A 23,541-nucleotide genomic window follows, 5' to 3' on the forward strand; every position below is an offset into this window, starting at 1 on the left:
TCCAATTTTGATTTTAAAGAATTATTTCCCTCTTGACTTTTTGTAACTTCATTTACCATCTGGCCTAGTATATTTTCTTTTTTAATTAAAAAAAAACTTATTTATTTTTATTGTATTATTTTTCTGATTATACATGTATATTAACTTTTAAAATACATACAAATTGATTATGAATAATTTTGGAAGAGAAAAATAAAAAAGGGAAAACCATGAGGAAAAAAAGTTAACATAGCATGTGTTGATTGACATTCAATCCCCATAGTTCTCTTTTTTGGATGCAGATAGCATTTTCTATCCAAAGCTTATTGGGATTATTGTGGATCATTGAACCACTGAGAAGGACTGAGTCTTTCATAGTTGATCAATGCCCAATTATTCTGTTTGTCCCTACAATGTATTCCTGCTTCTGCTTGTTTCACTCAGCATCAGTTGATGTGAATTTTTTCTTAGGCTCAATTACTTTATTTTTATTGAAGTTTTTAATTTTTAAAATGTATGCATGGATAATTTTCCAATATTGAACCTTGCAAAACCCTGTTTTCTAGTTTTCCCCCCAACATTTTCAAAATTTCCAATTGATTTCTATTTTTTTTTTTTTTTTTGCCACCGCAAACTTCAGTTTATTATCAAGGGCTTTTGTCAAGCATTGAAGAATTTCTAAGTACTGAAGAATAAATATTTTTTTAACACCTACATCTATCAGTTCATTGTAATGTCCTAGCTTTCTGGAGGTCCTTTGGACAGGCCTTTCCCTCATCAGGATAGTTAGTATGATGATAGTGAGGAATAGAGTCTAAAGTCTTTATTCTCACAGTCTGTCTTCTTCACAGTCTGTGTCTGTTACAGTATGACCCAATCTTGATCTTAGTGCAGGAGTGCAGGAACCAAGAGAGCCACCAAGAGGATGGCCAAAGATGGAATGTCTCATTTCCAATCCTCTCAGCCCTTAAATACCTCAGTATGATTATAGCATTACAGCACACTAAGTATGTGTGAGCTAGAAAGCCTTTCAATCACCATACTAAGTACTAAGTATGGCTTTTATTCTTAAAAAATGAGTCAATTCACTATATATTTTAGAAATGAGGCCTTTATCAGAACCTTTTGAAGGAAAAATATTTTCCCAGTTTATTGCTTTCCTTCTCATCATGTCTGCATTAGTTTTGTTTGTACAAAAACTTTTTAACAATATAATCAAAATTAAATATTTGCTGTTCAATAATGAGCTCCAGTACTTCTTTGGTCACAAATTCCTTCTTCTCCATAGATCTGAGAGGTAAACTATCCTTTGTTCTAATTTGCTTAGAATATCATTTTTTATATCTAAATCATGAACCCATTTTGATGTTACCTTGGTATATGTGATAGGTGTGGGTCAATGCCTAGTTTCTGTCACACTAGTTTCCAATTTTCTCAGCAGTTTTTTGTAAAATAGTGAGTTTTTGTCCCCAAAGCTGGGGGTTTGGGGTTTCTCAACCATTAGATTACTACAGTCCTTGATTATTTTGTCCTGTGAGTCTAACCTATTCTACTGATAATTTTATCTGTTCCACTGATAGACTACTCTATTTCAGGACAGTACCAAATGTTTTTGATTTCTGCTGCTTTGTAATATGGCACTAGGACATACCATTTGCATTTTTTTTCATTAATTCCCTTGAAATTGTTGATCTTTCAGATCTTGATCTAAAACTTTATTATTTTTTTTTCTAGATCTGTAAAATAATATCTTGGGAGCTTGATTGGTATAGCATTGAATAAGTAGATTAATTTAGGTAGTATTGTTAATCTTATTATATTAATTCAGCCTACTGCTGTGCACTTGATATTCTTCCAACTTATTAAATTCGACTTCACTTGTGTGAAAAGTGTTTTGTAGTTGTGTTCATATAATCCCTGATTTTGTCTTGGCAGGTAAACTCCCCAAAATTTTGTTATCTACAGTTGTTTGAAATGAAATTTCTTTTTGTATCTCTTGCTATTGGACTTTGCTGGTAATATATAAAAATGCTGATTATTTATGTGGATTTATTTTGTATCATGAAACTTTGCTAAAGTTGTGAATTGTTTCTGGTAGTTTCTTATATATTCATTTTGAGGTATAATTCTCTAGGGTTTTCTAAATATGCTATCATATCATCTGCAAAGAGTGATAATTTGGTTTCTTCCTTACCTACTCTAATTCCTTTAATCTCTTTTTCTTCTCTTATTGCCAAAACTAACATTTCTAATACAATATTGGTAAAAGTGGGCAACCTTGCTTTATTCCTGATCTTACTGGAAATGGTTCTAGTTTGTCCCCATTACATATGATGCTTGCCCTTGGTTATAAATAAATGCTGCTAATCATTTTAAGGAAAAATCCATTTATTCCTATACTTTCTAGTATTTTTAACAGAAATGGGTGTTGGACTTTATCAAATGCTTTTTCTGCATCTTTTGAGATAATCATATCCTTTTTTTGTTAGTTTGGTTATTAATATAGTCAATTAAACTAATAGTTTTCCTAATATTGAACCAGCCCTGCATTCCTGGTATAAATCCTACTTGGTCATAGCGTATTATCCTGGGGATGACTTTCTGTAATCTATTTCCTAATATTTTGTTTAAGATTTTTGCATTAACATTCCTAATATTTTGTTTAAGATTTTTGCGTTAACATTCATTAGGGAAATTGATCTATAATTTTTTTTTTCTGTTTTCACCCTACCTGGGTTAGGTATCAGCACCAAATCTATATTATAAAAGGATTTTGATAGGAACCTTACTTTTGCTATTTTAAAGTACTTTACATAATATTGGAATTAATTATTCTTTAAATGTTTAATGGAATTCACATTTAAATCCGTCTGACCCTGGAAATTTTTTTAGAGAGTTGATTAATAGCTTCTTTTATTTCTTTTTCTAAAATGGACTATTTAAGTAACTTATTTCCTCTTCTGTTAATCTGGGCAATCTATATTTTTGTAGGTATTCCTTCATTTCACTTAGATTATCAGATTTATTGGTATATAGTTAGACAAAATAACTCCTAATTATTGCTTTGATTTCCTCTCCATTGGTGGGAAGTTCTCCATTTTAATTTTTCAGGCTAACAATTTGATTTTCTTCTTTCCTTTTTCTAATCAAATTAACTAAAGGTTTATCTATTTTGTTGTTTTTTTTTAATAAAACCAACTTTTAGTTTTATTTATTGATTGAATACTTTTTGAACTTTCAGTTTTATTAATCTCCCTTTTTACTTTCAGAATTTCAAATGTGGTATTTAATTGGGTTTTAATTTGTTCTTTTTCTAGCTTTTTTAGTTGTAAGCCCCCTTTATTATATGTTTCCCCTTCAACTTCTATTAGCCTATTCTCTTCCTTTCCCCTTCCCATTCGTACTTTCCTGTAGGGTGAAAAAAGCTTCTCTTTGAAGTCAAATGTGTCTGATATTCTCTCTTTGAACCAAATCTAATGAGAGTAAGATTTGCACAATGCTCACCCCTCTCCCTTCTTTCCCTCAATTACAATAGTTTTTTTTGTTTGTTTTTGCCTTGTCATAAAATGTAAGTTACCCCATTTTAACTCCATTTTCCTTTTCTTTCAGTAGAATCATAATTCCTCTTCTAATTTATTTTTTAAATCACAATAAAATAAAATTATACCTGCACTCTCTATGTATACCCATAATAGAGATACAGATCTCAAAACTTAACCATAACTTCCCATATAGGGATATAATTTTTTAAACTTTTAATAGAAAGATATTTTACGTTTCCTTTTTTTTTACCTTTTTATGTTTCTCTTGAATTCTGTTTTTAAAGATCAATTTTTTAATTCAACTCTGGTCTTTTCATTAGAAATAAATGAAATTTGCCTGTTTCATTGAATATTCATCTTTTTTTCCCTGAAAGATGATGCTCATTTTTGCTGAATAGTTGATTTTTGGTTGCAATCCAATTTCTTGTGCCTTTTGGAACATCAGACTCCATGTCCTTTGAGTTTTTACATTGGAAGTTGCTAGGTCTTAGGTAATTTTGATTGTTGTTCCTCAATATTTGCATTGTTTCCTACTGGCTCCTCACAATATTTTCTCCTTGATTTGATCATTTTAAAATTTAGCTATGATGTTCCTTGGAGTTTTCATTTTTGGGTCTCTTTCAGAGGGGACTGGTAAATTCTTTCAACGGCTATTTCACCCTCTAGTTGTAGGCTATTCGGGCAGTTTTCCTTAATGATTTCCTGAAAGATGTCTAAGCTCTTTTTTTCATCATGGTTTTCAAGAATTCTAATAATTCTTAGATTGTCTCTCCTAGATCTATTTTTCAGGTCAGTTGTTTTTCCAATAAAGTATTTTACATTTTGTTCTTCTTCTTCTTCTTCTTCTTCTTTTTTCTTTTTGGTTTTGTTTGATTCATTCTTGAAGTCTTATTGATTTATTCATTTCCATTTGTTCAGTTCTAATTTTAGTGAATTATTTTCTCCTGTTAGCTTTATTTTCTTTTGTATTTGTCCAACTGAACTTTTATATGAAGTATTTTGTTCATTGCATTTTTTTCCATTTTACAACTTTTGTTTTTTCAATGAATTGGTTTCTTTTTTCACATTTATTGTATAAGGAGTTATAGCCTTTTTTTCCCCATTTCATCAAATTATTTTTAAGGAGTTTTCTTCAGATACTTTCTGGTTTTCCTTTTCTATACCCTCTTGTAAAGATCTCATTTCCTTCCCTTTACCCATTTTTTTTATAACTCTCTTTTAATATCCTTTTTTAAATTTTTCCAAGAAAGTCTTGTGAAATGGGGATCAACTCATATCACTCTTTGGGGCTTCATCTGGAGTTGATTTGTCTTTAGGATACTCAGGGTTTGAGGTCTGTTCTTCTCTTTCTCTATAAAAGCTGTTTATGGTCTGAGTTTTTTTTGACTTTTTGCTAATTTATTAAGGTTGACGTCTGTTGAATCCAACCATTTTGGAGAGTAGTTTGGAACTATGCTCAAAAAGTTATCAAACTGTGCATACCCTTTGATCCAGCAGTGTTACTACTGGGATTATATCCCAAAGAGATTATAAAGAAGGGAAAGGGACCTGTATGTGCACGAATGTTTGTGGCCCTTTTTGTAGTGGCCAAAAACTGGAAACTGAATGGATGTCCATCAGTTGGAGAATGGCTGAATAAATTGTGGTATATGAATATTATGGAATATTACTGTTCTGTAAGAAATGACCAACAGGATGATTTCAGAAAGGCCTGGAGAGACTTACAGAACTGATGCTGAGTGAAATGAGCAGGACCAGGAGATCATTATATACTTCAACAACAATACTATATGATGACCAGTTCTGATGGACCAGGCCATCCTCAGCAACGAGATCAACCAAATCATTTCCAATGGAGCAGTAATGAACTGAACCAGCTATGCCCAGAAAAAGAACTCTGGGAGATGACTAAAACCATTACATTAAATTCCCAATCCCTATATTTATGCCCACCTGCATTTTTGATTTCCTTCACAAGCTAATTGTACAATATTTCAGAGTCTGATTCTTTTTGTACAGCAAAATAACGTTTTGGTCATGTATACTTATTGTGTATCTAATTTATATTTTAATATATTTAACATCTACTAGTCATCCTGCCATCTAGGGGAGGGGGTGGTGGGGGTAAGAGGTGAAAAATTGGAACAAGAGGTTTGGCAGTTGTTAATGCTGTAAAGTTACCCATGCATATATCCTGTAAATAAAAGGCTATTAAATTAAAAAAAAAAAACAAACTATGCATATCCTTTAATCCAGCAGTGTTTCTACTGGGCTTACCTCCCAAAGAGATCGTAAAGAAGGGACCCACATGTGCAAAAATGTTTGTGGCAGCCTTATTTGTAGTGGCAAGAAATTGGAAACTGAGTGGATGCCCATCAATTAGAGAATGACTGAACAAGTTATGGTATATGAATGCTATGGAATATTATGGAATATTATTGCTCTGTAAGAAATGGATGACCAACAGGATGATATCAGAGAGGCCTAGAGAGACTTACATGAGCTGATGCTAAGTGAAATGAGCAGAACCAGGAGATCATTGTACACGGCAACAACAGGACTATAGATGGATCAATTTTGATGGATGTGGCTCTCTTCAACAATGAGATGATTCAAACCAGTTCCATTTGTGCAGTGATGAAGAGAGCCATATACACTCAGAGAGAGGACTGTGGGAACTAAGTGTGAACCACAACATAGCATTCTCACTCTCTCTGTTGTTGTTGGCTTGCATTTTGTTTTCTTTCTCCGGCTTTTTCCCCCCCTCTTGATCTGATTTTTCTTGTGCAGCAAGATAGCTATATAAATATGTATACATATATTGGATTTAATATATGTTTAAATATATTTTTATATGTTTAAATATATTTAACATGTATTGGACTATCTGCCAGTTAGGGGAGGGGGTGGGAGGAAGGAGGGGAAAATTTGAAACAAAAGGTTTTGCAAGTATTGATGTTGGAAAAATTACCCATATATATGTTTTGTAAATAAAAAGACTTAATTAAAAAGAAAAAAAAATAACTTACCCAGCCAAAATGAGCATTTTTTCCCAGGGAAGAAAACTGACATTCAAAGAAATAGGTGAATTCCATCTATTTCTGATGAGCAAAAAAAGAACTAAACAAAAAGTTTGACCTCCAAATCTAGGACTCAAGAGAAACATAAAAAGGTAAAAAGAAATCTTTGGACCTATTTCTGTTATGAGTATACATAAAGAATACATGTATAATTTGGTTTTGCTGTTACAATATGAAAAAAAAGTTAGAGTTGGAAAGGAAATTATACCAGAAAAAGGGAAAAGTAGAGATACTCATCTCAAGAAGAGGCAAAGGAAACCTACTATATCTGAGGGGAAGAGGGAGGGAAATGAACATAGTGTGTATCTTACTCTCATCAGAATTGGCTCAAAGAGAAAAATATTAGACATATTCAATTTACAGAGAAACTTCTCCCACCTCATTGAAAAGTGAGAGGGGAAAAGTAAAAAGGGAAGGAGTAAGCTAAATAGAAGGGAATACAGAAATTATAAGTAAAAAGGTTTAAGAAAAGGGCAGGGACTCTAAGGTGGGGAAGGCATCCTGAAGAAGGAGCGCTGCATAAGACAAGTGGTGCTCACCAGTTTAATACTGGGGAGGAGGGTAAGGGGGATAGAAAACAGAAAAGCATAAGCTGGGGTTAACAAAATGGCAGGAAATACATAATTAGTAATTTTAACCATAAATGTGAATGAGGTAAACTCCTCCAGAAAGCAGAGGCAGACTGAATTAAAAGTCAGAATCCTACAATATGTTATTTACAGGAAACACACTTGAAGAAGGGCAATACATACAGAGTAAAGTAAAAGGCTGGAGCAGAATCTACTATGCTTCAGGTGAAGTCAAAAAAGCAAGGGTAGTCATCCATCAAGCAAAATTAAAATTGATTTAATTAAAAGAAATAAGGAAGGGCACTATATCTTGCTAAAGGGCAACATAGATAATGAAGCAATATCAATATTAAACATACATGCACCAAGTGGTATAACATCTAAATTATTTTCTTTTAATTATAGCTGTTCATTGATAGAACGTATGCATGGGTAATTTTTACAACAGTGTCCCTTGCACTCACTTCTGTTCCAACTTTTCCCTTCTCTCCTTCCACCCTCCTCCCCTAGAAGGCAGGCAGTCTTATACATGTTAAAGAAGTTAAAGTATATCTTAGATACAATATATGTGTGCAGATCCATATAGTTCTCTTGTTGCACAAGAAAAATTGGATTCTGAGCGTAAAAATAACCTGGGAAGAAAAACAAAAATGCAAGTAGTCCACATTCATTTCCCAGGCATCTAAATTCTTAAAGGAGAATTTAAAATTGCTGCAAGAAGAAATAGACAGCAAAAGTATAATAGTGGGAGATCTCAACCTTGCAGATCTCAGAACTAGATAAATCAAACCACAAATAAATAATAAAGAAGTTAAAGAGGTAAATAAAATAATAGAAAAAGTTAGATATGATTGATTTTTGGAGAAAACTAAATGGAAACAGAAAGGAGTACACTTTCTTTTCAGCTGTTCATGGAACCTATACAATAAGTGACCATATATTGGGACATAAAGATCTCAAATTCAAATGCAGAAAGGCAGAAATAGTAAATACATCCTTTTAAGTTCACAATGCAATAAAAATTACATTCAATAAAAATCCAGGGGAAAATAGACCAAAAATTTGAAACTAAATAATTTCATCCTAAAGAATGATTGGGTGAAACAGCAAATCATAGACACAATTCATAATTTCACCCAAGCGAATGACAATGATGAAATGTCATACCAAAATGTGTGGGATGCAGCCAAAGTGGTAATAAGGGGAAATTTTATATCTCTATAGGCCTACTTGCATGAAATAGAAAAAGAGAAAATTAATGAATTAGGTTTGCAACTAAAAAAGCTAGAAAAAGCAAATTAAAAATCCCCCAGTCAAACATTAACTTGAAATTCTAAAAATAAAAGGAGAGATTAATAAAATTGAGAATAAAAAAATATTGAATTAATAAATAAAACTAAGAGTTGGTTCTATGGAAAAACCAACAAAATAGATAAACCCTTGGCAAATCTATTAGAAAAAGAAAAGAGGAAAATCAAGTTGTAAGTCTTAAAAATGAAAAGGGAGAACTTGCTACTAATGAAGAGAAAAATTAGAATAGTACTTAGGAGTTACTTTGCCCAACTTTATGCCAATAAATTTGATAACTTAAATGAAATGGATGAATACCTTTAAAAAAATATAGCTTGCCCAGATTAAAAGAGGAAGAAGTAAATTGGTTAAACAGTCCCACTTTAGAAAAAGAAATAGAACAAGCTCTTAATCAACTCGGTAAGAAAAAAAATCTGAGGACCAGAAGGATTTACATGTGAATTCTACCACACATTTATAGAACAACTAACTCTAATGCTATATAAACTATTTGAAAAAAAATAGGGATTAAAGGAGTCCTACCAAATTCCTTTTATGACACAGATATGGTACTGATACCTAAATCAGGTAGGATGGAAACAGAGAAAGGAAATTATAGACCAATCTCCCTATAGACCAACATTGATGCAAAAATGAAATACTAGCAAAAAGATTACAGAAAACCATCTCCAGACCAAGTGGAATTTATATCAGAAATTCAAGGCTGGTTCAATATTAGGAAAACTATTAACATAATTGACTATATCAATAACCGAATTAACTAAAATCATATGATCATCTCAATAGATGTAGAAAAAACATTTGATGAAATACAATACTCATTCCCATTAGAAACATTAGAATATATAGAAATAAATGGACTTTTCGTTAAAATAGCAGCATCTATTTAAAACTATCAGTAAGCATCATATGTAATGGTAATAAACTGGAACCATTCCTAGTAAAATCAGGAGTGAAACAAGGTTGCCCATTTATCATCATTACTATTCAATATTGTATTAGAAATGCTAGCTTCGGCAATAAGAAATGAAAAAGAGATTAATGGAATTAGAGTAGATAATGAGGAAACCAAATTATCACTCTTTGAAGATGATATGAGTATATACTTAGAGAACCCCAGAGAATCTACTAAAAAGCTATTAGAAATAATCCACAACTTTAGCAAAGTTGCAGGATACAAAATAAATCCACATAAATACTCAGCATTTGTATACATCGCCAACAAAATCCAACAGCAAGAGATACAAAGAGAAATTCCATCCAAAATAACTGTTGATAGCATAAAATATTTGGAAATCTATCTACCAAAGGAAAGTCAGAAAATATATGAGCAAAACCACAAAACACTTTCCACACAAATAGAGTCAGATCTAAAGAGTTCGAAAAATATTAAGTGCTCTTGTATAGGATGAGAGAATATAATAAAGATAACAATACTACCTAACATAATCCACTTATATAGTGCTATATGAATCAGACTCTCAAGAAACTAGTTTAATTACCTGGAAAAAACAACAACAAAATTCATATGGAAGAATAAAAGGTCAAGAATTTCAAGGAAACTAATGAAAAAAAAATTCATATGAAGGTGGTCTAGTTGTACCTGATCTAAAACTATATTATAAAGTAGTGGTCACCATTTGGTATTGACTAAGAAACAGACTAGTTGACCAGCGGAATAGGTTAGGTTTACAGGACAAAATAGTCAATAACTATAGCAATCTAGTATTTGACAAATCCAAAGACCCCAACTTTTGGGATAAGAATTCACTATTTGACAAACATTGCTGGGAAAACTGGAAATTAGTATGGCAGAAACTAGGCACGGACCCACACTTTACACCATACACCAAGATAAGGTCAAAATGGGTTCATGATTTAGGCATAAAGAATGAGATTATAAATAAATTAGAAGAACATAGGATGGTTTACCTCTCAGACTTGTGCAGGAGGGAGGAATTTGTGACCAAAGAAGAATTAGAGATCATTATTGACCACAAAATAGAAAAATTTGATTATATCCAATTTAAAAGCTTTTGTATAAACAAATCTAATACAGACATGAATAGAAGGGAAGCAATAAACTGGGAAAACATTTTTACAGTTAAAGGTTCTGATAAAGTCCTCATTTCCAAAATATAGAGAATTGACTCTAACTTACAAGAAATCAAGCCATTCTCCAATTGATAAATGCTCAAAGGATATGAACAGACAATTGTCAGATGATGAAATTGAAACTATTTCTACTCATATGAAAGGGTGTTCCAAAAAGTGATTTGGAATATATATATATAGCCAGATAATTACTGCTCAGAATTGATTTGGTTCATCTCATTGTTAAAGAGGGCCACGTCCATCAGAATTGATCATTATATAGAATTGCTTTTGAAGTATATAATGATCTTCTGGTCCTGCTCATTTCACTTAGCATCAGTTCATGTAAGTCTCTCCAGGCCTTTCTGAAATCATCCTGCTGGTCATTTCTTACAGAACAATAATATTCCATAATATTCATATACCACAATTTATTCAGCCATGCTCCAATTGATGGGCATCCACTTAATTTCCAGTTTCTGGCTAGCACAAAGAGGGCTGCCACAAACATTCTTGCACATATAGGTCCCTTTCCCTTCTTTAAAAACCCTTTGGGATATAAGCCCAGTAGTAACACTGCTGGGTCAAATGGTATGCACAGTTTGATAGCTTTTTGAGCATAGTTCAGAATTGCTCTCCAGAATGGCTGGATGTATTCATAATTCCACCAACTTGTATAAGTGCCCCAGTTTTCCCACATCCCCTCCAACATTCCGCATTATTTTTTCGTGTCATCTTAGCCAATCTGACAGGTGTATAGTGGTATCTCAGTGTTTTTTTTAATTTGCATTTCTCTGATCAATAGTGATTTGGAACACTCTTTCATATGAATAGAAATAGTTTCAATTTCATCATCAAAAATTGTCTGTTCATATCCTTTGACCATTTATCAATTGGAGAATGGCTTTAAGATCTTATGATTTTGAGTTTCACATCTTCCACTTTCCTCCCACTTCTTAGTCCTCTTTGAAATTTATACATGTTCTCATGGAAAATATTTTTCTATATTAATCATGTTGCAAAGGAAAACACAGACAAAACAAACAAGAAAAGTAAAAAAAAGAAAAGAAAAGAAAAGAAAAAAATAAAGAAAAAAAAAGGTATGAATCAGTCAGCATTCAGAGTTCATGAATTTTCTTTCTGGAAGTAAATATGTTCTACTGCAGCCTTAGATAATTTTCTTGATCAGAGTAGCTGAATCTTTCACTATTGACAATTTTACAATGTTGCTATTACTATATACAATGCTCTCTTATGTCTACTCACTTCATTTTTGTGTTAGTCACATAAGTCTTTTCAGGTTTTTCAAAAACTATCCTGCTTATCATTTCTTATATCACAATAATATTTAATCACAATTATATATACCAATTTGTTCAGCCATTACCAATTATCAGGCATTCCATCAAATTCCAATTCTTTGACAACAAGAGCTGCTACAAATATATATATATATATATATATATATATATATATATATATATATATATTTTAAACAAAAAGATCCCTTTATCTTTTCTTTGATCTTGAGATACAGAGCTAGTAATGGTAATGCTTTATACTCTTGAAGTATAGTTCCAAATTGTTTTGCAGAACTAAATAAAGACTTTCAGAAAATAGCAAAACTTAAAATTTTCTTAAATGAGCAATGCAAAGATAGAAAAAAGAATAGGAAATACAATAGAACTTTTCAAGAAAATTAGAGATTTCAAGAGAATATTTCATGTAAAAGTGGGCATTATGAAATATAAAAATGGTAGGAACTTTAACAGAAGCAGAGGGAATTAAGAAAAATGATAAGAGTATGCAAAAGAAATATGCATGAAAGATCTTATTTAATGTAATCAGTAACCACAATGATGTGGTTGCCAGTCAGAGCCGGCATCCCATTAAATGAATTCAAGAACACCATAAGAAACATTTTTAACAATAAAGTTAGTGGAAGTGATCAAATTCCAGTTAAACTATTTAAATCATAAAAAAGTGATGCTGTGAAAATGCTGAACTCAACATCCTAACAAATACATTAGCCAATATATTGGGAAAGTTCAGTTTATGCCTTAATCCCAAGAGGAATGCCTTGAAATGTTCAAATTACTAAGCAATAGTTTCACATTCTAGAAAGGTTATGCTTAAAAATTTCTAAGCTAGATTTCAGCAACATGTAAACAAGGAATTACCAAAAAATAGGCTAATTTTCAAAGATAATAGTACTAGAGACCAAATTACCAACATGTGCTAAGTTATAAAGAAAACAGGGAAATTCCAGGAAAAACAAAAACAAACAAACAAACAAACAAAAATACTGCTTCATTGATTATACTAAAGCTTTTGTGTGTGCTTGTCACAGCAAAGTTTAGCAAGTCTTTAAAGAGGTGGGAATACCTGATCATCTTGTAATTCTTATCTTGTCACTCTTTCTTTCTTTCCTTTCTTTCTTTCCTTCCTTTCTTTCCTTCCTTCCTTCCTTTCTTTCCTTTCTTTCTTTCTTTCTTTCCAATTGAGGTTGAGTGACATGCCCATGGTCATACAGCTAGAAAGTTTTAAATGTCTGAGGCCAGATTTGGCTACTGGGCCAGTCCCCTATCTTTTATTTTTAAAAGGACATCAGCAGGAGGATGTCTTGACTCATGAGTGAATTGGATTTCAATGAGGCAAAACTGCAAAATTATCCCTCTTACTCTCTCTTCCAGAGTCACCAACTTTAGTGGCATGATATAGATTGAGATGAACAACCCTGAATGCAATGAGACATCTTGGCCTTTTTAAGTTAAGAACTTTCCCAGGTCTCAACTTGTCTGAGGCAAATCCTATTCAGTATTGAAGAATACATAAAAATTGAAATAAAAGATGGACTAGATTATCTTTACAAAAGAATCAGTCTTGAAGGGGAAGTGCCCTCAAAGTTTCTGGTCAGAAGAGAAACAATTGATATTTATATTCAGTCTGAGTCATCAAAATTCAACAATCTGGAAACTAAAAAGGGAAAGATTACTTTGTGGAGTCTAGTCCAAAGTATATTATCTGGTTAAGATCTAAAATTCTACCACCACAAAAAGAGTAATCAAAATTATTAGGTAAAAAGAAAAAAAAAAGAAAAGAAGAAACATTAATGAGTAGAAAAATAGGTATACCACACATCAAATATATTAGTAGAATTTGGTTAATAAACCCAAAGATTCTACTTATTGTGTTAAGGATTTACCATTGGACAAAATTGGAAAGCAGTCTAGCAGAAAATTGGATTAGGTTACTATTGCATACTATATCTCACATTAAAGTCCAAATGAAAACATGGCAAATACACATACATACACATATTTCACATAATAAAATAGAAGAAAGGAGATATATTTTTTAGCTGCAAATAGGTGTAGAATTCTCAGTAAAAGAAGGTAAAGAGAATGAGATAAAATTTTAAAAAATTGATTTCAAAATAAGCTAAAAAATCTGCCACGGGGCGAAAAACAGAAAGAAAACTAAAAATCAATTTAATAAATATTAATGCAAAAATTTTATTTATTTTTGTATTAATAGTTTTTTTAATTTCCCAATTACATATAAAGATAGTTTTCAATATGTATTTTTGTTAGATTTTCAGTTCCACTTTTTTTCACCCTCCCTTCCTTACCTCCCCCATGTCTAAGCTATCAAGTAATCTGTTAAAGGTTATACATGCACAATCATTTTAAACGTATTTCCATATCTGCCATATTGTAAAAGAAAAATCCAAATAAAGGAGAGAAATGAGAAAGAAAAAAAAAAAAACAAAGGAACAAACAAAAAAAGGTGAAAGTACTATGTTTCAATCTCCATCTTTCAATCTCCCTGTGGATGTGGGTGGCATTTTCTATCCTAAGTCTATTGGAATTGTCTTAGATCACTCCATTCCTGAGAAGTCTATTATGGCTGATCATCATATAATCTTGCTGTTACTCTGTATAATTTTCTTCTGGTTCTTCTCACTTCACTCAACATCACCTAATTAAAAGTCTTTACAGACTTTTCTAAAATTGGCCTAATGCAAAAAAAAAAATTAAAATACATTAAAAAAATAAAACTTTAAATTAAATAAAATGTAAAATTATAGTAGTGTATCACAAAGCTCATACACTCTGACTAGACTTATACCAGGAATGCAAGGCTGATTGCACTGATATAATTGATATAATGCAGTCATATAATTGACAAGATCAATAAAATAAAAATAAAAATTCTTGTGATTATATGAACAAATGCAGAAAGCGCTTTTGACAAAAATAAACTCCCTTTTCTATTAACAACACTAGAAAGAATAAGAGTAAAGGAAGCTTTTTGATTGGGTTTTATCTATTTCACTTTTTTTTCCTTTGAGCTTTTGCTCACAACTATTTTGATTTTATCATATTCTGAATTTGTGTATTGATCTCTCCATAAACATAGTAACTTTTTTATTATCAGGTTATTTTTTTGTTTTGTTGTTGTTTGCTCATTTTCCCTATTTTTTCCATTTAGAAATTGGGTTCTGTTCTCTGCATGGAAAGTGGGAGGAGCAATGTCTCATGATTCAAACTTTTTTTTTTCCTTACTGCTGTTTTCTGAGTTAATTTTTTTTTCAATTTTTCCATGCTTTGAGGGCATGTCTGATGGGGGTAGATATGATTATTTCTCTCATGGTATATAGAACCTGTGAAGGTCTCTTGATACCTTGGTATTGCAACCGACACCATTCTTCAAAGTCCTTGATTCCTTGGGACTAGAATAATACTATCTTTCAGGGTCCCTGATTACTTCTGGCTAATAGCAATATTTTTCCTCATAGCTCTCATTCCCTTTTAACTGAAAATTTTTCACTCCACTCTTGAACTATAACGGAAAATGAACTATAACTATAGGCAAAGGATTTTTCAAACAGCATCTACTCTTCTGTGTAATGCTAAACCAGAAATCTTTCTAAACTCTTTCTAACCAGTTCCAGAAAACTTTTATACACATTAGTTCCAAGTCAGTCTTTACCCCCCATATCACAGATCTCTCTAATCTCCTAAGCTAACTTGGTCTGGAGGAATATGTCATTCTGACCATTTGTTGATGTTTCAACTCCAAAAGTTGATTTGATATGTTATCTTAGATTTTTTTTTTTAAGAGGGAATGTTGGAAGCTTCCCTCACTGTTTTTTTTCTATTTCACCATCTGGCTCCACCACTGGAAGTTCTGAAACAAATACTTATTTGGTGCTTGTATTTGGGATATAAATAGAAAGATTGAAACAGTCACAACCTCTAATATGATTACATTTCTAAAAGAAAAAGCTTTACCATCATTGCCTTCTATATTCAGTATTTAATTCTGCATTATACTTTCATCAAAGTATATGCTTTTCACTCCTTCCCTCAAAAATTGTTTCCTCTCTCCTCCATAGATTTTTCTTGTGATGTTTCTTATTATTCCAGTATCTTTCCTTCTATCTTTAAGTCTGAGGAGTTCTTATTAGTAGTTTAAAGTTTGTGGATAAAAAGAAGTACTGAATCTGTAATTTCAGTGTCATAGGAAATATTTGATTTAAAATGACGCAGAAATTTGATTTATTAGTGGGGCTTAGCACATTTTTGGAATGTTTAATCTGAAAAATATACCTACGTGGCACTAAGATGTAAGATGATTTACCCAGTCACACACCCAATATATGTCCTCTTTGAAATTAAACCACATTTTCATTGACCTGAGATTGACTTCCTGCAGTATACACTATTTAAAACCAATTTCACTTGGCACTTCCTTCTTGCAATACTCCTTATCTCTCTACCATTTACCTTTGAAATAAATAATGACTTTATCCCAACTACCTTGCACAGCACTTTGTTTCAAAATTCTCTAGTAATCTTTGCTTCATAATTCCATAATATATATTTCATGCACTAATTTATATTTCAGTTAGGATAAACTTCACTGGGAGAGAAACTTGATCTTAATTAAACATTGTACCTTCTGTCACTTAGCACAATGCTGTGGACATAATAAACATTTCCCAAAATTCTTGTTTATAAAGCTGGCTTTACTTAGGTTTGCATATGGTAGATGAATATTTAGCCCAGTTATTCTGATACTTTTCTTTCATTTCTTTACTAAATGTTATTTATCATGGACTCAGGATTTTATTATTTCCTATTTATATTAAATAAGTTCTCCAAAAATATCGAAGGCCTTTCCAAGAAGACATCTAATTTTCTAATTTTTCTTTTTTGACTTACTTTATTGCTTGACTCGATCATTTGTCTCCTGCTTTAGTAGAGATCAATATTCTTAATATTAAAGTTTTTTCAGAATAATTTATTCAATCCTTTCATAGCCAAGAATATGATAGGGATTGAATAAGTTTACAATAGGTAATATTTAACAAACCATGAAGAAACCTATTTTTCTTATAAACACATGGTTCAATTATACTTGTAATGCTATACTTTATGCTTTATACATTTAATTTCTTTAAGTTTATATCACTTTTATGAGGAAAGATGTAGATGACAATACTTAAAATACTATATTTATTATTTCTTAACTTTATGGCTTAAATAGCTCTTTTTGAGGGGGGATTAATTAGTAAATTATTTTAATATTGTATAATAGAAAGGGCATGGACTCTGGAGTCAGAGAATCTGAATTCAAAACCTATCTATGAATATTTTGCATCATGCAACTAGCAAGATGGAAGACTATATCATGGTTCTCGTTTATATTAACGCTCAAAATTTCGCCCAAAGAATAATTATATTATAGAGTTGTAATGTTTTCAGCTATTGCCTCAAGCTAATGCTCCAAGAATTCTAATAAATAGCATTCTGATAATAAACAGTATGTATCTTTTACTCAGTATTTTTCTTCTCTCTACTCTCATAAGGTACAGATTTGCCCAAGTACTGTGTGGCCTATTCAATAATTTATCTTTTGATGCTTCCATCTCTGCCAACTTACCATGTCACTATGCTGACTTTATATTTCTATGTCCATATATAGCAGATGTCAAATATACTCACCCACTTATAAGGGTGGGATCATGTTCTCTCTGAGTAGGAAGACTGCCTGCATTTAGCCAAAAGCTTAAACAAGCCTTCTAGATTTCAGGGGGTAGAAGCAAGAAGACAGAAAAATGTTTCTTGAAATATAAAACATTTGAAATAGAAAAAGCTGTGGCTTCACAAGAAAACACAACAACAGTAAGTTTTCTGAATGATGAGGGAGAGTAATCAGAAATTTATATATATATATATATATATATATATATATATATATATGTATGAATGAATGATGAAGTTTATGACTTGTACAGAAAAGGTAATAAATGGGATAGAAAAAAATGAATCCACTATGGCAAGCTGTCTTCAGTAAATAAAAGAGAGAACAGCTGATTGAAAATGTGGTTATCTTGCAGTGAAGGACAATTTGGAAGAAAATAACTGAAAAAAACAGTTACATAAAAAAGCAAATTACCTCTATTCAAGCAAAAAAAAAAATTGATTCATAAATAGGATAAATGCAGACACAATTTAAGATCATGTTTCCCAGAAGAACCTGAGAAGTCAAAAACCCCAGCAATAATAATACAAGAAATGATGTAACAAAACTATGCAATACTTGTGAATACTGAAAACAATTACAATAGCAACTACAACCAAAAAAAAAATAATAATTAAAAGTATCCTCAGATCACTTCCAAGGTTTCATGGAGGAAGGGAAGAGGAAAGAGAGAAAAAGAAAAGGAAACACAAAAACAAAATTTAACCTATGCTTCAAACATCAAAATATGCACTGATTAAATCAATTTGAATAGCAAATAATAAATTTTGAAGTTAACCAGAAAGAAGGTCTTCAAATATAAAAGAAAGAGAATTTGAATAGGATAACATTATTTTATACCAATGAGAAAGAATAGAATATAATTGAAAAACATTGTGAAAAATAAAGGCCCTCAACATACAATCCCAAATTGGATATCCTGAAAACCTGAGTCTAAGCATCAATGAATAAAAATAGACACAAATTAAAATGATATTCATTTATTATAATTTACAAATTATAAATTACATGTGTAAAATTATAAATAATATAATAATTAACATTCAAATGATTAAACAAACCATTAAACTAGATATTAGCAAAGTATTTTTTTCACACAGTGAAGGCTTATTCTTGATTATTTTTTACATTTTTTTATTGAAACATTTTTTTAAATATATGCAAGGATACTTTTTCACCACTGACCCTTTCATAGCTTGTGCTCCAATTTCCCTTCCTTCCCTTACCCCTTACCTAGATGACATGTAATTCAATATATGTTAAACATGGTAAAAAGTATATGTAAATATGGTATAGATATACATATTTATACAGTTATATTGTTGTACAAGAAAATTAGATCAAAAAGTTAAAAAATGAAAAAGAAAATAAAATTCAAGTAAACAACAACAAAAGAAGTGAACATGCTATGATGTGATCCACACTCAGTTCCCACAGATCTCTCTCTGCCATTATAATAGAATTGGAAATGGCTTGAATCATCTCATTGTTAAGAGGAGCCATGTCCATCAGAATTGATCATTGTATAATCTTGTTGTTGCCATGTATAATGATCTCCTAGTTCTGCTCATTTCACTTAGTATCAGTTCATGTAAGTCTCTTCAGGACTCTCAAATCATCCTGTTGATTGTTTCTTATAGAATAATATTCCATAGCATTCATATACCATAACTTATTCAGCTATTTTCTAACTGATGGGCATCCACTCAGCTTCCAGTTCCAAGAGATCCTTGTAAGACGGGGACCAATTAATTTCACCCTTTGGGCCTTCATCTTAAGACAATCTGCTTTTAGTGTCCTTAGGGTTTGAAATCTATTCTTCTCTTTCTCTATAAAAAAACTATCCGTAGTCAGAGTTCTTTTTACTTTTTTGCTCATTTTTAAAAGATTGAAGGCTGCTTTTTAGGGCAAAGGGGAGATTATCCAAGCTTCTTCTACAGGTGATAGTGTCTGTGCTGGGTCAGTGCTGACTAACTTCTGGTTCTGGGTGGGCGTGACCAGGTTCTGTGATATTCTAGGTTTTAGGAACTCACTATTTGCCTTTCGTATTTGTGTCAGATGGTTTACAGCTAATCTGCTAATGTACTGACTTGCAATTAGGACAGAGTAGCTAACAGTGCTGTAGATTCCTCCTGGTAGACTCTACAGCATACATGGAGGCCCTACCACCTGAGTCTATGCACTGCCAGAGCTTAGGCTTCTTTGTGGCTGCCTTTGCTCAGCCTGCCTCCCTCCATACCCGATTGAAACAGACATTTTCTTGAGACCTAAATTATCTTCTACTGAAATTTGCTACATTCCAAATATTAGTTGGTTCTGTCATTCCAAAACCAGTTGGGAGGCTGGATTTGCTGTTAATTTGAGAGACATAGGGAGAGCTCAGAAAAAGACAAGTCTCCTCTCCGCTATCTTGGCTCTCCCCTCTCTCTAGCAAATTATTTAACACAGATACTTCAAATGATAGGAACACAAGAAAGATAAATAAATACAAGCATCATAGAGAATAGCAAGAATAAGTAAAGCATAATCTGGGGTTATTAGGATGGCAGGAAATACAGATTTAGTAATTCTAACCATAAATGTGAATGGGATGAACTCCCCCATAAAAGAGGAGGCAGATAGCAGACTGGATCAAAAGTCAGAACCCACAATATTTGTTTCAAAGAAACAATTTAAAGAAGGGAGATACATATAGAATAAAGGTAAAAAGCTGGAGCAAATCTATTATGCTTCAGGTGAAGTCAAAAAGGTAGTATCCTTATCTCAGATCAGCAAAAGCAAAAATTGGATCTAATTAAAAGAGATAAGGAAGGAAACTACATCCTGCTAAAGGTAGCATAAACAACGAAGCAATATCAATATTAAACATATATGCACCAAGTGGTATGGCATCCAACTTCCTAAAGGAGAAGTTAAGAGAGTTGCAAGAAGAAATAGACAACAAAACTCTAATAGTGGGAGATCTCAACCTTGCACTCTCAGAATTAAACAAATAAAACCACAAAACAAATAAGAAAGAAATTAAAGAAGTAAATAGAATATTAGAAAAATTAGGTATGTTGGATCTTTGGAGAAAATTGAATGGAGATAGAAAGGAATATACTTTCTTCCTCAGCAGTTCATGGAACCTATTCAAAATTGACCATATATTAGGACATAAAGACCTCTAAATTAAATGCAAGAAAGCAGAAATAGTAAATGCTTTCTTTCAGATCATGATGCAATAAAACTACATTCAACAAAAAGTTAGGGGAGAAAAGACCAAAAAGTATTGAAACTAAAAATCTCATCTTAAAGAATGATTTTGAAACAGCAAATTATAGATACAATTAATAATTTCACTAAGATTATGACAATGATGAGACATCATACCAAAATTTAGGGATGCAGCCAAAGCGGTAATAAGAGGGAATTTTATATCCTTAGAGGCTTACTTGAATAAAGAGGGAAAGAAAAGATTAATGAATTGGCTTGCAACAAAAACTAAAAAGACCAAATTAAAACCCCCAATCAAATACTAAATTGGAAATTCTAAAATTAAAAGGAAAAATTAAAAATATTGAAAGTAAAAACCATTGAACTAATTAATAAAACTAAGAGTTGGTTCTATCAAAAGCCAATAAAATAGAGAAGCCTTTGTAAATCTGATTAGAAAAAGGAGGAGGAAATGAAATTAGTAGTCTTAAAATGAAAGGGAGAACTTTCCACCAATGAATAGGAAATTAGAGAAACAATAAGGAGTTATTTTGCTCAACTTTATGCCAATAAATTTGATAAACCTAATAAATGATGACTACCTCCAAAAATATAGACTTCCCAGACTAACAGAGGAGGAAGTAAATTGTTGAATAGTCCCATTTCAGAAAAGAAATAGAACAGGCAATAAACAACTCCCAAGAAAAAATCCCCAACTGATGGATTTACATGTGAATTTACCAAACATTTAAAGAACAATTGCCCAATGCTATATAATTATTTGAAAAATAGGAATGAAGGAGTCCTACCAAATTCCTTCTATGACACAGACATGGTAATTGATACCTAAACCAGGTAGGCTGAAACAGAGAAAGAAACTATAGACCAATCTCCTAATGAATATTGATGCTAAAATCTTAACAAGATATTAGCAAAAAGACTACAGAAAATCATCTCCAAGATAATACACTATGATCAAGTAGGATTTATACCAGGAATGATTGGTTAATATTAGGAAAACTATCAAAATAATTCACAAGTTAATAACCAAATTAAAAAACCATATGATCATCCTTAATAGATGCAGAAAAGCATTTGATAAAATCCAACATCCATTCCTATTAAAACACTTGAGAGTATAGGAATAAATGGACTTTTCCTTAAAATAATCAGCAGCATCTATTTAAACCATCAGTAAGCATCATATGTAAGGAGACAAACTCAACCATTCCCAATAAGATCTGAGGAAACAAGGTTGCCCACTATCACCTTTACTATTTAATATTGTATTAGAAACGCTAGATTTAGCAATAAGAGCTGAAGGAATTAAAGGAATAAGAATAGGCAATAGAAACCAAATTATCTTTGCTGATTACATGATGGATAATTGAGAACCCCAGAGATGCTACTAAATCCACTAATGTGGATTAGAAATAATCCACAACTTTAGCAAAGTTGCTGGTTATAAAATAAACCCACATAAGTCATCAGCATTCTTATATATCACTAACAAAATCCAACAGTCAGAGTTACAAAGAGAAATTCCATTTAGTAACACTGATAATATAAAATATTTAGGAATCTATCTGCCAAGGGAAAATCAGAAACTTTATGAGCAAAATTACAGACCACTTTTCAAATAATTAAGTCTGATCTAACCAATTGGGAAAATATTAAATGCTCTTGGATAGGGCAAGCAAATATAATAAAGATGACAATATTACCTAAACTAATCTATTTATTTACGCTATAACAATAGAATCCCAAAAACTATTTTAATGACCTAGAAAAATAACAACAAAGTTCATATGGAAAACAAAAGGAAAAGAATTTCAAGGGAATTAATTAAAAAAAAATCAAATGAAGGTGGCTTAGCTGTACCAGATCTAAAATTATATTATAGAGCAGCAGTTACCAAAACTATTTGGTATTGGCTAAAGAATAGATTAGTTGGATCATGGAATAGATTAGGTTCAAGGGATAAAACAGTCAACAAATATAGCAACCTAGTCTTTGACAAACCCAAAGATCCCAGCTTTTGGGATAAGAACTTAATGTTTGATAAAAATCTGGAAAATTGAAACTAATATGGCAGAAACTAGGCATTGATCCACACTTAACACTCAGACACCAAGATAAAGGTAAAATGGGTTCATGACCTAGGCATAAAGAATTAAATTATTAATAAATTAGAGGAACACAGGATTGTTTACCTCTCAGACCTGTGGAAGGGGACGGTCTTTATGACCAAAGAAGAACTAGAGATCATTACTGATCACAAATAGAAAATTTGAATAATAAACTGAAAAGTTTTGTACAAACAAAACTAATGCAGACAAGATTAGAAGGGAAGCAATAAATGGGAAAATATTTTTACAGTCAAAGGTTCTGATAAAGGCCTCATTTCCAAAATATATAGAGAATTAACTCTAATTTATAAAAATCGCCATTCTCCAATTGAAAATGGTCAAAGGATATGAACAGACAATTCTCAGATGAAGAAATTGAAACATTTCAGTCATATGAAAAGATGCTCCAAGTCATTATTAATAGAGAAATGCAAATTAAGACAACCCTATGATACCACTCACACACCGTCAGATTGGCTAAGATGACAGGAAAAAAATGATGATTGTTGGAGGGATGTGGGAAAACTGGGACATTGATGCATATTGGTGGAGTTGAACAATCCAACCATTATGGAGAGTAGTTTGGAAC

Source organism: Sarcophilus harrisii, chromosome 5 (assembly GCF_902635505.1).
Source record: "Sarcophilus harrisii chromosome 5, mSarHar1.11, whole genome shotgun sequence".
NCBI lineage: Eukaryota > Metazoa > Chordata > Mammalia > Dasyuromorphia > Dasyuridae > Sarcophilus > Sarcophilus harrisii.